The sequence below is a fragment of the Lissotriton vulgaris genome, chromosome 6 (assembly GCF_964263255.1).
Source record: "Lissotriton vulgaris chromosome 6, aLisVul1.2, whole genome shotgun sequence".
NCBI classification, from domain to species: Eukaryota; Metazoa; Chordata; class Amphibia; order Caudata; family Salamandridae; genus Lissotriton; species Lissotriton vulgaris.
Genome location: NC_141694.1, coordinates 259,929,142 through 259,949,630, shown reverse-complemented (window position 1 = coordinate 259,949,630; position 20,489 = coordinate 259,929,142).

Below are 20,489 nucleotides of genomic sequence, written 5' to 3'. Positions count from 1 at the left end.
TTTTATTCACACCAAAAGTCTTCTGCCATTATATATATAGTTTTAGTTTTAGAGTGATCCCTCTGTGCTTCTGCCCCGAGTGGTCGCTCCTCTGCCTCTCCACCGTGTAGCGGTATCGTTGACCCACGCTGCTTCTGCCATTTTATTAATTGTTGTAACCTCGCTAGCATATTTGTTTGTACTGCCATTTAATTAATTGTTTTAAGCTCGCTAGCATATTTGCACTGCCATTTCATTAATTGTTTCAACCTCGCTTGCCTGCCGGTTTCATAGAACTGAGCTGCATTATTTAACTGTGCCTTTAACCGCATTGAGTGCACCTCGCCTGCTTGCACCATTGTTTTTCTTGCCAAAGTAATAGCGCGATACCCCCCAGCACCCTGCTCGACTCCCCCCTCCATTTTGTAGCTGTTGTTGTTGTGCTTCGTGTTGACCCGAGCCCGCCCCGCCTCCCAGCCGAGCCGCCCTCCCACTATCTATTCACAGCGCTTCCTGTACCAGAAGCGCTGTGATCCCTCTGTGCTTCTGCCCCGAGTGGTCGCTCCTCTGCCTCTCCACCAAGTAGCGGTATCGTTGACCCACGCTGCTTCTGCCATTTCATTAATTGTCGTAACCTCGCTAGCATATTTGTTTGTACTGCCATTTAATTAATTGTTTTAAGCTCGCTAGCATATTTGCACTGCCATTTCATTAATTGTTTCAACCTCGCTTGCCTGCCGGTTTCATAGAACTGAGCTGCATTATTTAACTGTGCCTTTAACCGCATTGAGTGCACCTCGCCTGCTTGCACCATTGTTTTTCTTGCCAAAGTAATAGCGCGATACCCCCCAGCGCCCTGCTCGACTCCCCCCTCCATTTTGTAGCTGTTGTTGTTGTGCTTTGTGTTGACCCGAGCCCGCCCCGCCTCCCAGCCGAGCCGCCCTCCCACTATCTATTCACAGCGCTTCCTGTACCAGAAGCGCTGTGATCCCTCTGTGCTTCTGCCCCGAGTGGGCGCTCCTCTGCCTCTCCACCGTGTAGCGGTATCGTTGACCCACGCTGCTTCTGCCATTTCATTAATTGTTGTAACTTCGCTAGCATATTTGTTTGTACTGCCATTTAATTAATTGTTTTAAGCTCGCTAGCATATTTGCACTGCCATTTCATTAATTGTTTCAACCTCGCTTGCCTGCCGGTTTCATAGAACTGAGCTGCATTATTTAACTGTGCCTTTAACCGCATTGAGTGCACCTCGCCTGCTTGCACCATTGTTTTTCTTGCCAAAGTAATAGCGCGATACCCCCCAGCGCCCTGCTCGACTCCCCCCTCCATTTTGTAGCTGTTGTTGTTGTGCTTCGTGTTGACCCGAGCCCGCCCCGCCTCCCAGCCGAGCCGCCCTCGCCCCTCCCCCTCCACTCTCCATATATGACAGTAGTTCCCGCGTGCAGCGTTTACGCGCAGCGACCGCGCTCAACCCGCGCCGAAGGTGCGCCAAAGGTAAGCCCGTCTACGCCCGTCCACGCCTGCACCGCACCCAGCGCCAGACCCCCTGGCCCCCGTCCCTCCCTGTCCCCCCGCATTACCTACGATGCCGCAACCCTCCTAGCCCTTAACCCCGGTCGCGCTCCCAACTGCGTCCAAGCCGCCCCTGGCCAAACCCATGGACCTTTCTCCTGCTTCTCCTGCAAATTCAGCGGCACCGACAACATCTCCGCTACGACCACACCACAGATTCCCGACCCCAACCACCTACAATGCATCCTCCTCAACACCCGCTCAGTGCACAGGCACGCCATTGACCTATGGAACCTACTTGACACCATCTCTCCAGACGTCGCCTTCCTAACGGAAACATGGATGAATTCTTCCTCCGCACCAGACATCACCATTGCCATCCCTGAAGACTATAAGATCACTCGCAAAGACCGTACCAGTCACACAGGAGGAGGAATCGCTATCGTCCATAAGAAATCAATCCGCATATCAACCAGCTCGGACGCCAACCTCGCCAACTCCGAACACCTTCACTTCCAGATCCACATCGACCCCAAAACCACACTCAGAGGCACCCTCCTCTACAGACCACCAGGACCCCGCGCAAAATTCAGTGAAGACATCACGGACTTCATCACCCCACACGCGCTCCCCTCCAAAGACTACATCCTTCTGGGAGACCTCAACTTTCACCTCAAAAAGATCAACGACCACAACACCGCCACCCTCGTGGACAACCTCGCCAACCTCGGACTTAAACAACTAGTCACTTCCCCCACCCACATCGCAGGTCACACACTCGACCCCATCTTCACATCCAGCAACCATGTCTCCTTCAGCCACACTACGGACCTCCTCTGGACTGACCACAGCTGCGTTCACTTCACCTACAATAAACCAAAACCCAGCATCCACTTCCAACCTACCCTACAAAGGAACTGGAACAAAATCACCACGGACCAAATCTCCGCATCGCTCCTTCAAAACACCCCAGCCCTCTCTTCTAACGCTAACGAAGCCGCCGCCAACCTCACCCTATGGCTATCCAACACCGCTGACACCTTAGCACCACTGAAAAAACGTCAAAACAAACCTGGCAGCAAGAAGGCCTCATGGTTCAACGATGATCTCAAGAAGTCCAAGAAACTCTGCCGCTCCCTTGAAAAGGCCTGGAAAAAAGACCCAACCACCAGCACCAAGGACGCCTTCAAAAACGCCACCCGCACTCACCACCAACTAATCCGAAAAGCCAAGAAAACAGCATTCAAGGATCGACTTGACAACAACGCCCACAACAGCAAGGAACTTTTCAACATCGTCAAGGATTTTTCCAATCCCTCGGCCAACTCCAACGACATCACCCCCTCTCAAACCCTCTGCGACTCCCTAGCCTCATTTTTCCACAACAAGATTGCAGACATCCACAACAGCTTGACAACCAACCCGGAAACCAACCCACCCTACCATCTGCTGATCATCTTCCCCCCGTGAACACCCTTAACGACTGGAACCCAATCTCCACTGAGGACACCATCCGCCTGATGAATTCCATCCACTCAGGATCCCCCACAGACCCATGTCCTCACCACATCTTCAACAAAGCAGACTCCGTCATAGCACCACACCTCCGAGACGTCATCAACTGCTCCTTCAACTCCGCCACCTTCCCGGAAGACTGGAAACACGCTGAACTCACCGCCCTCCTGAAAAAACCCACAGCGGACCCCACCGAACTCAAAAATTATCGCCCCATCTCGCTTCTCCCATTCCCGGCCTAAGTCATCGAGAAAGCTGTCAACAACCAGCTCGCCGCCTTCCTCGAAACCAACAAATCCCTCGACCCCTCACAATCTGGCTTCCGAGCAAAACACAGCTCTGAGACCGCCCTCATCGCAGCAACAGACGACATTCGAACTCTACTGGACAATGGAGACACAGTCGCCCTCATCCTCCTCGACCTCTCCGCAGCCTTCGACACAGTCTGCCACAGCACCCTTCTACAGCGCCTCAGAAACATCGGAATCCAAGGAAAAGCACTTGAATGGATCACCTCGTTCCTCACCGGAAGAACCCAGAGAGTCCGCCTTCCACCATTCAAATCCAAGGCCTCTGAAGTCATCTGCGGCATACCACAAGGATCCTCACTCAGTCCCACCCTCTTCAACGTATACATGAGCCCCCTCGCGGCCATCGCACGCCATCACAACCTCAACATCATCTCGTACGCGGATGACACTCAACTGATCCTCTCCCTCACCAATGACCCCAGCACCGCCAAAACCAACCTACACGAAGGAATGAAAGAAGTTGCCGAATGGATGAAACAAAGCCGTCTGAAACTGAACTCAGATAAAACAGAAGTCCTCATCTTAGGTACATCCCCCTCTGCATGGGACGACTCCTGGTGGCCGGAAGCCCTCGGAAAAGCACCCATCCCGACAGACCACGCACGGAACCTAGGCGTCATCCTGGATTCTTCACTCTCAATGAACAGACAAGTCAGCGCCGTATCCTCTTCCTGCTTCAACATTCTTCGCATGCTCAGAAAAACATTTTCGCTGGATCCCCTCTGAAACAAGGAAAATAGTCACCCACGCTCTGGTCACGAGCCGACTGGACTACGGAAACACCCTCTACGCAGGTACTACCGCAAAACTCCAGAAGAAACTCCAACGAATCCAAAACGCCTCAGCCAGACTCATATTAGACATCCCAAGCAACGATCACATCTCTGGTCACCTTAAAGACCTCCACTGGCTACCCGTCAATAAGAGGATCACTTTCCGTCTGCTTACCCACGCACACAAATCACTCTACAACATCGGTCCAGAATGCCTCAACTCACGACTGTCCTTCTACACCCCCTCCCGCCAACTACGTTCCTCCAGCCAAGCCCTCGCCACTGTACCTCGCATCAACAAGACCACCATGGGAGGCAGATCCTTTTCATACCTGGCTGCTAAGACTTGGAACTCTCTCCCCGCTTACCTTCGCCTTACCCAGAACCACCTAGCATTCAGAAAGCAACTTAAAACGTGGATTTTTGACAAGTAATTCTCCTCCCCTTCCTAAGCGCCTTGAAACCCTACGGGTATGTAGTGCGCTATATAAATCCTTTGACTTGACTTGACTTGACATATATATTCATACATTGCAACAATGTAGCCCACTTGTGTTGACGCCGGCGCTCTTCGATGGGGCGGTGCATTTCTTCCGGCAGAGCCACGCCGGTAATATTGAAAGCAAAGTTTTGCCTTGCTGCAAAAATGATAGAAACACACTCTCTTGCATACAAAAATTAAAGCGGTTTTATTTTAAATTTTTGCCATACCCAACGCGTTTCACCTTAGCAGAAGGCTTGCTCACAGGATAGTGTCTCATAGAAAAAAGGCATCTTTTATTTCTATTTGCACACAGTTACTTCCTGTTTCTTCTCAAGTGCATTGTGGTTAGTGTAGTTTTATATTTTATGAAAACTTGCAAAAGGCAAGTTTATTGGTGATGTTAATGTGCCTTATTTCGATGTTAATGGCCTTATTTTGATGTCAGTCAGAAAGCCTGAGACCGTTGGTCGGAGGCTTTCTGACCAACATGGATACTTCACATTCTGACCGTCGAATTACAATGTTGACTACAATAGGTCTAGATTGGCCAGGCAAAACCGACTGCCTTCCTTCCGATGGCCTCAAGGAGCCCTTTGGCCAGTAGGAAACCGCACATAATACATTAAGGACAGCATTTCCGCCGTTGGGATATTGATTTCGGTTTCTGACAGCCTTTCCATGTCATCCTCTCTGACATGGACAGACTGTTGGGAGCCTTGGGGGAGCCTATTGTGCCCCCTCTCACATCACTGCACCGCGTGTGCCACACTGTGCAGGGATGTGCAAAAACTTCCATTTTACAATGGGAGCTTGTGCTGCGGGTGGTTTCAGTCCGCCGCACAAGCTCCAATTGTCAAATAAAAGTTTGTGACAGCACCATGTGCGGTCACATCCTAATTGCGGTGTCGGGACGTCAGTGTTGGTCGAAGGCAACTCCAACCAACATCGTAATGTGGTCCAAAGTGTTCTACTAAAGATCCATAAAATGTACTCCTCCCCTTTCAAGCAACGGTACAGTAGGAAAACTGTTACATCACACAGGGGAAAAATGTACTATTGCCACTCCAACCAATGGAACAGTAGGGAAAGTATTGGAGTGCGGAGGGGTACAATTTACCGTTCCCACTCCAATCAATGCAGCAGTTTGGCAAGTGTTGGATTGTGAAGGTTCAAAATGTAGTATTCCCACTCCAGTTACTGCAACAAGTGGGATAGAATTGGATTGTGGAGTGGTGAAATTAATTATTACCACACCAGTCAGAGCAGCAGTAGGGAAAGTGTTGAATTGCAGAGGGTGGAAATATACTATTCCCACTCCAGCCAACACAACAGTGGGGAAAGTCTTGGGCTGCAGAGATGTACAATTTATTATTTCAAATCCAATTACTTCAAAAGTAGGGAAAGTGTTGGATTATGGTGGGGTAAAATGTACTATTCCCACTCCAGTCAAGGGAATAATAGGGAAAGTGTTGTATTGCGGAGGGGTACATTTTACTATTCCTACTACAGTCAGTGCAACAGTACAGAAAGTATGGGATTGAGGAGCGGTAAAATTCCCAAGAGGAGGAGGTGCATGGCCCCCTTCCTCGAGCCTGAAAAGGTCCCAGCGACCCCATCCCCAGGGACCAAATCGGAATAATCAGGGGAAGGGAATGCAGCCCCCCTCCCCAAACATTTACAGGTTCTGGGGACCCCATCACCTTGGACTGAATTTAAATGAATAAGGAGGTGGCACGCAGACCCCATCCATGGCCAGCATAATAAATGTGTCCCTGGAAACCCACACCTATGTCTGGTAATAAAATAAAACCATACTTTATCTTAAAACATAGAAATTTACTGAAAAAAATCAAAGACCAAAGTGATCGTATAGCTAGGAATTGTAATTCCATCTAACTTTAAATTAAAAATAACCCTAGAAATCCACGATAAAAGCTAATACTCACACACACACACACACACACCCTGGCAGTCACTGCTTTGGCCCAGTGGCGGCTCCTCCGCAAAGGTAGAGGGGCATCGCCCTACTGCTTTGCAGCATTGAAATAAAGGAATAATAAAATGATAATACCTTGATTTTATTATCATTTTATTTTGTCCTGCTGTGGCAGTTTTGCAGGGTGGGGTGGGATTGCTCCGATGACAGAAGAGCAGGGGGAGTGTTGAGGACACTCTGTAAATGCGCATTAATGTGTGGCAGGCCGTCTCAGGCCAACCAAACATTCATACGCACTTTGCGTGTTTTCCAACCAAGCTGTAATTCAGCCTGGGTGGAGAACATGCCCAGGCTCTCACTGCCTGTCTGAGCACCGAACCATAGCGCTCAGACCAATCATAGGCTTAGGGGAGCCTTTTTGGGCTTCCTGTTCCGGCCAGAGAAGGGGCAATAGAGGAGAGACATGATGAGGAAGCAGCAAGGAGGTATTTTTTTTCTGTCACCCCTGATCCGTGCAGGCTGCCACTACATTGACCCTCATTATGTATGATGTCAGGCGGAAAGCCATCAGACAGTCCGTTGAAGGCTTTCCGCCCAACATCATAGGACTCCGCCCGGCCGCTGTATTATGATACTGGCTTTGGGAGAGAAACCCCGTATGGGAATTCCGTTCCGCTTCTGATGGGCTCTTAGAGTCCATCGGGGTGGCGGGTGTAATTATATCCCAAAATGACAGTAAAGTCAGCTTTGGCTCTGCCATTGGGATTACGAGTTGCTTTCCATCTGTTGACCACCATGAAAAGGCAGGCAGAAAGTGACTTTGGGGGCCCCTTGCCAGGCCCCTTTCCCCCCTGGCCCTAAGCAATGGGGCATGGCTCCCTAAACATGCCTCATCATAGGGCGGTTGCATCCTACTGCAGGTGGAATCGCTAGCTAATAGTTGGACAGATTCCGTCCCGCTATGGTGTTGGTCGGACATTTGTCCAACTGACATCATAATAGGGCCCTAAGTAGTATGGTCCAGCGTATCAATTTTCATACATTTCCATGCAGCGGAAAAAAATAAAGGCATGGGCAATTTTGCTTGCAGCAACAGCAAAAATTGCTGAACAGATTTATATCAAAGAAGATTAAAGCAGTTTTTCATGAATCAGTTCAGTAGTTTTGAGATTTTAGTGTTAAAAAAAGCCATTTTTGTGTATCATTGGCATTGTTTTCCAAATATGCATGCAATTTTGAATTATTTACTTTGCTGACACTATCGGGCACAAGCATCAAGCGATTTTGGAATCACAAACGGTGCGCATCGCAAAATTCGTCCGTTTGCGATTCCAAAATCACTTTTTGGGATGCATCATCCATTTTGCATTTATCGCAATTTAAGAAATCCCACTTTTTTGAGATTTCTCAAATTGCGATAGCATTTAAGAAATCGCAAATTTTGCGATTTCTTAAATGCTATGCATGATTATTTTTTTTGCGAATTCGCAATTTCGAAGGGAAAAATTACCATGAAGTACACCTTCATGGTAATTTGCAAAAAGTTTCAAAAATGCAAATAAATGCATTTTTGAAACTTACATTTTACACACACACATGCCCTTGGGACATGTGTGTGAGTAAAATGTACTTATGTGACATTTCAGGGGTGCAGGGGGGGTCCTTTGGACCCCCCCTGCACCCTTGAAATTGCATTCTCATTTTGCGATTCCTTAATTGCGAATTCGCAAAATGAGAATGCCTTCCCATTGATTCCTATGGGCCTCTCGGCCCATAGGAATCAATGTAAAGCGATTCCTTATTTGCTATTCGCAATTAAGGAATCGCAAATAAGGAAAATTAAGGAATTGCAAAAACTTTTGTGATTTCTTGATGCATAGCAATTTGCGATTCCTAAATTGCGATTCCTTAATTTTCGCAATTTAGGAATCGCAAATTCCTACAATGATGCATGTGGCTGTTTGCTTGGTCATTTCATTTTGGTGCAGGTCCATCAAGAGGGGGTCAGTTATAAAGCAGAGAGCTAAAACAATATTTTTGCTAATACCTTTCGCAATGTCTGAAGTATCTGCACATAATTTGACAGAAACTTTCGTTTTCTATTGATAGGTCAAGTTGTGTGCCAATCTATTAAGGGGAGCAACGTTATAGTGTGAAGAAATCAACATTTTCATGTGTTTATAGCTTTGGCACTGCTAGAAAAATCGGTATTAAGTCTGGCAGGCTGGAGCAAGTAACAGGCAGTGTAGTGAAAGAAAAAAGGTTGCTATCCAAAGAGGTGTCTCTTGTGGGTTGTGTTGCTGCTGAGATCATGCACTACCAAGAGGGACCAGCATGTGCTAGCGCATTACATGCCAGTGCACACCTTTATATCAATGAATTAGGAGTGCAATTCTGCTCTCCTTCACTCATGCTTTCCCTAAGCGCTGGAATGTCTACCACTTAATAATAAATCATTTATGTCTAAAATATATAACCCATTATGTTTTTGTTCTACTAATATAAGTACCCAAAACTTTACGACCACCCCTGAAATTATGTTTTCTGAGGACTAACACATGAAGCGCACTAAAGAATATTCTGATATAAATTCTGTTCTGTGGAATTATCATAAGTATTTTATTTTAATACTTTTAACCCATAAAAACTAACTAGCAAGTGTACTTAAAATGTATACTTTGAATTCAAGACTGTCTGGCATTCATTATGAAAAAGCATATGAGAAAATTTGCCTCTGAACAAATAAAATGATCTTTGAGTGTAACTAATGTGCTCACAGGCACAGCCAATGGGGTTCGACATTGTAATGTCTTCCACATTTCTATTCCTATAAATAGCATTTAGATTGCACAAAGTGATGCATTAGGTACATGTCTGAACAACATGCTGCTGCCATACCTTCAAGCCACACTGCCACCTCTTACTAAAGATGGTGTTGTTTAAGCTTATTTTCTGATTTTCTACTGCCGTTCCCGTACTGGATCAAAAACACCGGAGTACATTTAAAGAATATTGCTAGAGCTGTTTCTTCAAAAATGAAAATCAAAAACACGCACAGTAATGTGTGTTCGCTCAAGTCTGGAAAAAAACAATATTTAATTTTGAGGTTTTAAAACCAGTAGATCCTGTGGGGCAGATTTATGAGGCCCTTGCGCCTCGTTTACGCCGCTGTTGCGTCACGCAAGGCGGAGTAAACGTGGCGCATTCCTACGAGGCATTTACAACGTGACGCATCTATGGAGATGCGTCATGGTGTAAGGCCCTGCGCCACATGAAACCTGCATCAGGTTTCAAGTAGGCGTTCCGGTGCAGGGGGGGGGCGTTCCGTCGCAGGAACGCCCCTGGAAAGTGACTCAGTGAAATCTACAAGATTTCACTGAGTCACTTTCTCTTGTGAATTCCTTACGCCTGCTTGAAGCAGACGTAAGGTGATGCACCATGCAATGTAGGGGTGGCCCCTGTGCATTGCATGAGTCATGTCGCACTTGCGACATGACTCCAGCAATGCGCCACTCGTACGCCGAAAGATGCGTCACGCATCTTCCCTGCCTTGCACCACGGTGCGCCGCATTGTAAATGCGGTGCACCATTGGTGGCGGAGCTGTGGCGCACTGTGGCGCACATTAACTAGCGCATCCCTGGGGATGCGCCAGTTAACGTAAATCTGCCCCAACTTATTCATAAAAATATATTCCAGTTACAACTGATAAGAAGTGCCTTTTTGGACCAAGTCACGTCCACTTGGAATCAGTTTTTACAGCGTCTCATACACTTTCACTGCATACATAAAATCATAACATTTTAGAAAAAAGGTGTAGTTATTCACCTCATAATACCTCCCGAAAAATAACTTTGTGACTTTCCCCATATCTCCTAGAATAATTGCCGCATACACAAGGATGCTTCCCAAGGATCCCAAGAGGGGGGGAAAGAGAGAAATATTAAGATTTGGGGTGCGACTGAGGAAAGAAAACGGAAGAGAGAGAATGGATGGATGGAAAGAAAGAGATTGTGCAAGAAGACAAACATGATGCTTTTGATTCCCCAGTCTGGTCCTGACAGAAAATCTTGCACCGTTTTGGATCAGTGACACACGTTTTTGGAAAACAATATCGTTGACTCACATATTGTCTCAAAAATATCTTGTACCACAAAATAGTGCTCCTATACTTATAATGGTAAGTACAAAACTATCGGAAAAAAATATTGTTGACACTATTATCATCCAAAATTAAGCACAAATATAGATGTTTTCATATAGTTTAAAGTAGTAAATGGTAAATAGTTTAATATATAAATGTAATATAATGTAAATGAAATATATATGCCACTGATATTTCATTCTATATACAAATATAAACGTATGTTATCACACAAACACGTATATGTGTGTTTGTATTTTTTTTATTTATATATATATATATATAAATATATATATATATATATATATTTATATATTAAATTTACCATGAGAGCCCTTCCACCTCCTCCTCTGTAAGGACACAAAGAAGGGCAAAAACTCCTCTTGTTGCTTTTTCATTGTTTATTTCTCACCACATGTCATTACGCGTTTCGGTCAACAACTGACCTTGATCACATACTGAAAATGCTTTGCAGCCATTTTTAAATACAAACCCACTGTGTGACGTGACCTATAATACTATAGACATAGTAGGCAGACTGTGTTTTGCTGGTTTACTGCATTTTAGCTTTACTCATACTCCACCCCATGTGAGGACATGTTAAACAATATTAACCAATTTATAAATATATGAATATATAAATACACACCATATATTTAGTAAAAATATGTACAAGTATATAGCAAAATTCGAATTTGGCCAAACTTGTTCAGCTAATTCATTTTTAGTGAACACCTCTGCAGTTATTAAACAATTTACTATGAACTTTGTATCTTTTGGATTATACCTATATATATATATATATTAAGTGTAACATAATCATTAAAACTATTTGTTTTACATTATATACATTTTTATGTACTGCTATGAAAATATATATATAAATAATTGATATATTTTAATATTGATTTTACATCGTATTACTTTTTTAATGCATTCATATAAATATATATATATGTAAAGATATATATCTATACATATATATTCATAGTAATACATTTGAAATATGAATAGCATTAAGATACATTGTAAAATTAATATTTTTATTAATTAGAAGTCAGGACCCAGGCTATTTTGATGTCAGGTGGATGGAGAAACAAAACTGACTACCTCCATCAGTGGTCCCGACCCCCTAATCACGATGCTACCACCCATGGTGCGGTCACATACTCCCATTCCTCTACTTGAGCTGGCCGTAACTTAAGCTCCCATAGAGGGATGTGAGCCTGTGTTCATCCCTTCACCCTGTGGCAGGCCCCTCAAGGGGGGCTATGGACGTCCTTGGGGGCCAATTACTCCACAGTCCCACATAGACGGATTGCTGTGACCTTGTAGGAGGCCACGCCCCCGTTCTCCACAACTCTGCAAATGCGCATGTACAATACCCACTACAACTTATAAAAAGTAGACAAAGGGACCTATTACAATGGTGATCCTTCTGCACCCTTAAGCCTGAAACAGGCTTCCTGCCAATTTGCATCGTTATAAATCTCGTTATTCATTCGTTAATTCATTCCAAAAAATGACTAACATTTATATAAACAATAGTAAAACATAAAATAAATATATATACTAAAACACATTAAACTAATGAAAAAAACTATATTTCTTACCACTATATTAGTGAAAACAATAAAACATTATTGATGTCAACAATATTACTTACCTCAAACAATGATATTCTTGTCAATGATATTCCTGCATCATATTTGTGTGTCATGATATTTAATTTCTAATATTTCTGTCTCCTAATACTTTTGTAATAATATTTTTTCCAAACACCACTATTTCATCTACATCAGTCAAACCATCGTTAAGTTTGTTGTAGTGGTTTCAAAATAGAAAATGTCCAACTTTTGTGTGAAAATTATTTTTGAAAAAGCATCCGACCGCAGGTCAGTGGTTTTCCGAGGCTTATCATGGCTTTCTCTTTTGACCGCTGCATTACGATGCAGGTTCTCGAAAGTGAAACTGGCCGGTTATTCCGGATAGATTTCCATGGGCTCAAGAGCCCATTGGCCTGTCAGAGGTCTCACCGAAATCCTTATGGATGGCATTTTTGCAGTAGGGATTATAATGTTGGCTTCCGACAGGCTTTCCATGGCTGGCTTTCTGAAAGCCTGTCAGAAAGGCACTTTAGGGCCTCAAGCAAGGCCCACTTCACCTACTGTGGCCTCTGGTTGGGGGCCAAAGGGGCACCTATGCTGACCCCCTATTAATCCCTGCACCGTGTAGCAGGCATCTTGAGGTGCCTTCCAGGTGTTGCAGAGATGAACAGATTTTCCTATTTCCCTATGGGAGCTTGTGCTACGGCTGATTTACGGTATCCACAGGAGCAAGTTAGGAGAACGCTCCTTTTCCTTCATCGCCGCCAAATCCTGGATCGACCGTCCACACAACACCAGGACCTCCTCATCTCCTCCTGAATCCCACAAAAAACTGAACACCTGGTTATTCGACAATGAGCTTGATTGGCCAACTCATCTGCTGTAGTACCTGAACACCCCTTGGGTGATAAACACGCTCTACAAATCCTCATAATATAAAGTAACATATTATTGTGTACCTAAAGTATGATTTTCAAGGACTTCTGCTGGAAGTGTTGGTGAAGATGTGCTAGTTCTAGGAGCCATTGTTTGAGAAATGTTAAATTTTTTGTAGAAGATTCCTTCCACCTTAACAAACGAGTTAGTACTAAATCAAATTAAATCAAATAAAGCTTTATTCGATTCCAATCAAGAAAATCATAAAAGCACATGATATCACACATCATATTAAAGATACAATCTAAAATCTAGGATCTGCTCAACATATGATAATTACAGTTCGAGTCAATTCAACAAGCTAATAATGAGAATTTGTCAATACGCTAAGTTTTATAATGGAAAAACTAGTATAAAAACAATTTACAATATTCCATAAGGAGTCATAACATAATTGATTTACGCGTTTTAAAAGCATTTTTTTGAAATGTGGCAACAGAATAAATGGTGAAAACTTTATCTAAAAATTGTATGGCTAGGTATGCAGGGCGACATTGCCTCAAACCTAATTTAACTAATAGTTGCTTAATCCACTGCTGCCGAGATGCAGTGTAGAATCTACAAAACATCAAAACATGCATTGTTGACTGTTCAGAAATTTCGTCACAAGGGCATTTGCCTAACGATCGGGACCAGTCATTTTTAACAGGAAAGCTCACTGACCTGTGCAAAATACTTATTCTAAGCCTAGTTAGCAGAAATCTCTCATAGTTGCTGTTTACTATCATAATATAAGGTTGGGCAGTCATAGTAACTAAGGTTAAAGAATGTGCTTGAACTGTCTTTTTCCCATTTTCAGCATTAAATCTTGCATCATTGAGGAACTTCCTACAGATATTTTTAAGCTCTTTTCACAATATGTTACTCAGTGTGCGAGGGTCATTGTAGTACTCTGGATGACCAATTTGCGAAACAAAAAGTTTAACATACCTTAGCCAACACATGTGATTAACACCATTAAGAAACATGGCATCATTCAAAATAAATCTATTAAAAGTGGCCTCTTCAGTGGTCCATACCCTGTGCCATAGGAGAACAGGTTGAATTTTGATTGTGTCCTCTAAGAATGGCATACCTAATTCACTATGGCAGATAAAGTTCGAAGTACTACCAGGGACTGAGAGTAAGAACCTTAAAAATATGTTTTCCACCAACTGGAGAGAACTTACGTTGGCAGGGCCCCAAATGCCGGCACGGTAGGTAGCAATTGCCACACATTTCGCTTTATAAATTTTTAAAAGCTCATCTGGTGCGTGTTTCCCTAACTTTCTGCAAAAATTAGTGAGGGCTATCAGAGATTTATTAAATAAAAACCTATGAGCCAGTACTGCTCGCATCCAGGAGCCAGTATTGTCAAACAAGATGCCCAGATATGAAAATGTTTTATAGGTCTCTATAGTTTTTGAGCCAATAAATATAGGTCTAGCCTTTTTTGCAGCCCCAGCCCCACAGTTCATTACAAAAGTTTTAGAACAGTTTACTTTAAGGCGCAAATTGGTCATACATTTTTCAAAGCAATCTACAACTCCTTGGAGACCTAATGGTGTGCGGGCCCTAGGGACTGCATCATCTGCGTATAGAAGTGCAGGGATAGGGAGTGATAAAACTAGGGGGATATCCCTGCACTCTTTCACTAGTGTAGATTCCAGACCATTAATATACATCGTAAATAAAAATGGGGCTAAAACACAACCTTGCCTTGCCAACACCTTTACCAACTCAAAAACTCCTAGTACACTCTCACCCAACCACATAACGCACACAAGCCCTTGCCTTTGAGTAAAGCTGTCTTGAGAAGGAAATCAATGAAACATCTATCCCTTGCCGTTCTAAAATTAACCATAATTTGTCATGGACAACACAATCAAATGCTGCAGTTAGATCGGCAAAAGTTAAAAACACTCTTTCTTTTTTAGCTTTAGTATATTTATCTAAAAGAATGTGCAAATTAAGTCCTTGTTCAATGGTGCCTATACCCTGCCTAAAACCATATTGCAAATCGCTCATAACCATCTTATATTCAGCCCAAGACTGTAACCTCTCTAGAATCACTCTTCCTGCAATCTTGATGGTGGAGTCCAGGAGAGAGATAGGTCGATAACACATGGGATCTGCCCTGTCTCCCTTTTTAAAAATCGGGACAAATATTGAATCATACCATGTTTTTAAAAATCCCTGAGTTCAGCATGCGTTAAAAACCTGAGTTAAAAGTGGTCCCCACAATCCAAGATTAGATTTGAACAAATCTATCGGGATACTATCTGGACCAGGAGCCTTACTTCCAGCACTGGCGTTAATAGCAACGTTAACCTCAACTAGTGAAAAACTCATATCTAGTTTATGAAATTTAGCTGGGGAAGTTAATTCGGGACATGGACTGTCCACATCCGTGTTTTTATACAGTTTAGAATAATGGGTTATCTAGTCCCCCTCAGCTATGCTATTTCAATAGTTGCTTTACCAGTGTCAACTAGAAATGGTGCATTAACCGCCCTCCAGAACGCAGTGCAATCGTGACTAATTGATGCCTCATGCAAAGCACTCCATGCTTCTTTTTTTAACATCATCTTACGTTCTTTTAATACTTTCTGGTAGTGCTTGCTTGCCAATCTGATATGGGCCTGCACTTTCACTTTAGCATTCAATACAGTTTTCAATTTATTATGAGCCTTCGTACATTGCGTATCGAACCACCCTTTATTTTTGGGCTTACGCTTATTCGTAGTTACCCATAAGCTCTCTTTGATCTAAGTAGAAATGTTTACAAAGTTGTCAATTATTATACAATCAGGCGTCATAGGGTCCAGACATGTAAGAAACAGCTCCTTATTTTGCACTACTAGTTGTCTTACAAAGTCAGTCGACTCCAATTTCGCCCAACTTAACGCATACCCGTTTTGACTTTTTAAGTTGATGTAATTCGAAATTATTACTGGGCCATCTCCTTTAGCACGTTCTGAGTCAAATATATCAATGCCAATGCTTATAGCATAATAGTCGCTAAGAGCAATATCATGGGTGGTAAAATCTTTCAGACGTGATGAATGTCTAACAGTGACCATTATAAAATCAGTAGTAGAAAAGATGCCACGACCGTTAAATGTGGGACTAAAGGCTAGTGAAGGAGTCCAAAGACAATTTACAAACCCAACCCCATATCAAAGGAAAACAAAATCTCATTCAAACACTCACCATATATTGTGTGGGCAAAATGTGGAGTATTGAGGTGTTTTGCATGCATTAAGCCACAGGCCCCTTTATCGGCCACCTGACAAATGGCAATATTGAAGTCACCTACCCACAAGATCATACTATCTTTGGGTGAGTGTAATTGAAGATTAAATATGTCACTATAGAGGTTCCTCAGTATCTGTTCCACCTCTGCCAATGGGGCATTGTTTTAGAAATGTATTCAATTCAATGAAAAAATTCTTTATTTCGGCCATTTTAGGCCATAAAAAAGCAGTAATAAATACCTAATACAGAGGGAATAATGATAAAATTCATTGCATAGATACCATAGAATTCATTACATACATAGAAAACGTATTTACAGTATAAAAATGATCAAGGTGTTCTATGCTTAACATTCAATATCTACTAGTTGACGCCTCTTTGTCCACATGGCTAATAAATACTTAGAAAGTGCAAATACAATAAGACTTGAAGTATCTGTCTTTAAAATTCTAAAAGCATGTGAACAGATTCTAACACCTAAGTTTCTGCAAAGTGGTACAAGCCGATACTTCTTGGACTTAGTATAGGCGGGGCAGAAGAAGAGGACATGGAGTTCGTCCTCTACATCACTACTGCAACCCGGACAAGACTTGTTGGTAGCATTGGACCATTTGCTTATTGAAAGATTTAATTGGTAAGGTGCCATATCACCATTGAATAAAAAGTTTCCTCGCTAAAATTGGGAAAACGACATCCATAAAATCCTCGAACAAATAAGAATTTTTGAAAGCTAAAAAAGAATCGGTCAGAGAGCCAGCATTAGGGGTGCAGAGATAAAAGTTCAGTTTCTTTTCTTTGTAGATCCTGGTAAGGGACTTACGTGATACCTCAAGATAGCCCCTTTCTGGATTATCCCACATTTCAGGCAGGCCTAAGCTTAAAAATTCCCGCTTTATAAATGCCAACCAGGGAATTTTAGCTGCACCATTGAGAGTTAGGATCTGCTTCAGCTCTTGCCTATAATGGAGCAGATCTGTTGTTACCCATATCCGGCGCCAAAACCTTAGTGGTTTCAGAGCTAACTCATCTTCAATAGAAGTCAGTCCCAGGTCTAGCCTAAGGGGAAGGACCGGGGTACTTTGGGGGAGATTCCGCAAGCGTCTAATAAATTTTGATTCAATCTTGGCAATCTCTGCCCTGTGAGAGTGTCCCCACAGCTCTCCGCCATAGAGAGCTGCAGCCCTTGCTTGGGTCTTGTAGATCTCTAGGGCAGGGCTCACTGGCTTAAGAGTTGATGTGTTTGAGATTTTGGAGATGCCACCCACCAACTGTGATAGCTTAAGTTGGGATTTTACTTTTTGAGGTCCCCGGGAAAGATTTTCATGGAGTGTGACCTCAAGATATTGAAATGTAGTGACCCTTTCCAAACTCACACTGCCCAGAGTCGGATTAGAACGTGTAGATGCCGAAGGATTAAATATCATGATTTTTTTTTAATCGGCATTTATCTCAAGACCGCGGCTTCGACAGAAGTCCCCAAAACCATTCAAAATTTGTTGAATCCCCATTGGGGATTTGGAAAGCAGGAGGGTATCATCGGCGAACATAATCGCTGGGACCCTCCTGCTAGCCACCCTCGGTGCGTCGTTGTTGGGGACATTATACAGATGGGAGATTGCACCATTTACATAGAGGCAAAACAGGGTCGGGCCAAAACACAACCCTGCCTCACCCCTCTGTCGACCGGAAACCTTGATGACAATGCCCCATTCATCCCGCATCTGACCTGGGCAAAATTACCCTCATGCAATCTCATCAGTACATCCAGAATTCCGGGTGGAACGCCCAGATCTTGGCGGACCCCCCACAATTTTCCCTGTGGCACTAGATCGAAAGCGGACCGGAGGTCCACAAACACCATGTAGAGGCTGCCACCCTCAATCTTAGCCGTTTTACAATACAGGAGAATCAGGTGAAAGATCTGATCCATGGTGGATGTGTTCCTCCGGAACCCTGCCTGAAGTTCACTTAGGGGCTCTTTTGGATGGTGGACGGACCTGCTTCCGTCCGCCACCCCAGAGGAGGAGGGCCCGTCCGCAAGGGCAGCGCCGGTCCCTCCGTGCTAATTAGGATGGGACCGCCACCCTGGTGGTCACATCCTGTATTTTTTACATTGCGGCGGGTGCTCCTTGAAGCAGCACATGCCCCAATGGTAAAAAAACATGTTTTCCTTTGCGTGCACGAAGCAGCAGGCACCGCGTCGTGCCTGCCGCTTTGTGTACGCATAGGCAGCGGGGTAACATAGGTACCCCCCATGTGCAACCCCACCCCCCCTTCACCCTCGGGGGCCCGCAACAGGCCCCCAAAGAAAAGTCTGTACGCCTTTCCACTGCGGAAAGGCCGCCGTGCAAAGGCATAGGACCACTGACATCCTAATATGGCTGGCGGTGTCTGATAGACACCGCCAGCCATGTTAGAGCTTTTCCGCCGCGGTCGGAAGGCGACCGCGGCAGAAAAGCGGCGGACGGAAAAAAGATCCCCCAGCCATCCTAATCTGGTGGGGGTCTTTTTTCAGTCCGCAGCGATTAATCCGCATCCTCCGGGCCTGCGGTGGCTTCCGCCGGCCCGGAGGATGCGAATTAACCGCAATCCTAATGAGCCCCTTAGTACTTCATGGTCCTCCATCCATGTCAGTAGATGGTCGAGGACAAGCAACGCAACATTTTTTGGGGGGACGTCGATAAGACTAATAGGCCTGTAGTTGGCTTTGAGCAGAGGTGAACCCTTCTTATAAATTTGCACTATCTCTGCTCCCAGCCAAGTGGAAGGAACCTCCATACCCCTCAAGATTTTTTATAACCAGTCCTAGGCCCTTTCCAGCTTGTAGGTTTAAAACTTGATAATACTGGTTATCCAACATTAACTCGGCCTTCCTCAAATTCAACCGATTGGACACATAAGTGCAAAGGCCACCTTTGGCTCTGCCATGTTGCGAGCTAATCGCTGGAGTGTGGAATGTTCTATACTTTTCCAATGGATGGGTTCCACCGCCCATGTTTCCTGTAGGCTAAACATCTCGCATTGATTTAAAAACTCTGTCCACTGAGTGTTATGAATTTTTGATTTTAAACCTGCAATATTCCATGACACAAGTTGACAGTCTGCTTTCCTATTAATGTTATTACAGCCTATTATTTCATTAGATGAAAAGGAAGGCAATATAGATTTTTCATGAATATCCATAGATGTAACGAGAATGGGACCACTATCCACTATATCTTGCTTTGCAACATCATGGACATTGATATTGGATGTTACAGTACACGCTCCTGACAATCCTGACCGCAGTAGACCCACGTTACTTAAGATCGTCCATTAGCCCTGGACTACAGCACTCACGTGAATCAGCTAAACCCAGTCACTCCACCCCTTCAAGAGTGTTAAATATATCGAAGCGATTATATGTGCTAATTGGATAGTTCGAAGGTTGGATTAAGTTACTTGTGTTCTGAGTCGGTCCTCTGTTATACTCATGTTTCGGTTGATAGAAATATCCAAAAGGGACCACACTGACCCCTTGATGTTGTACGTAATTACTACCTGCTCTTCTCAAGATCATTTCAACTAGTTGGGGTGATTTAAAAGTCAATACTACGCAGTCCCCAACCAGACATTTTTTGCCTCTTCCAAGCCAAGTCACACTCCTCGCCATCTTAAACTTATTAAACATCTCCCTCGTAAGACCAGTCCTAATACCTAACCAATGTATAGACTTGTTTGTTAACATCTCCCAAGTCTCCTGGGTCCTGACTTCTGACTTTGGGACGTTGGCCAGTACCACTATATAAGGGTTAGTTGCAAGGGGTAGGTCCAAACAAATATAATCTGTTTCTTCCTTATTTGTTGGTCTTATCAGATCATTACTCCCAGTGGTGGCCCATTGCATACGAGGAGCAGGACGCGTACATAAAGGATCCATCAAAGTTGTTGGACGAAAAGGTTCTGTCAGACCCTTAAAAGGGTGCGACCTTACATCTGAGGGACATTTTCTCACCATGTTGGTCGTTCCATCAGTGATTGTCCCATGGCTAATTGGATTCAAACCCCCATTATT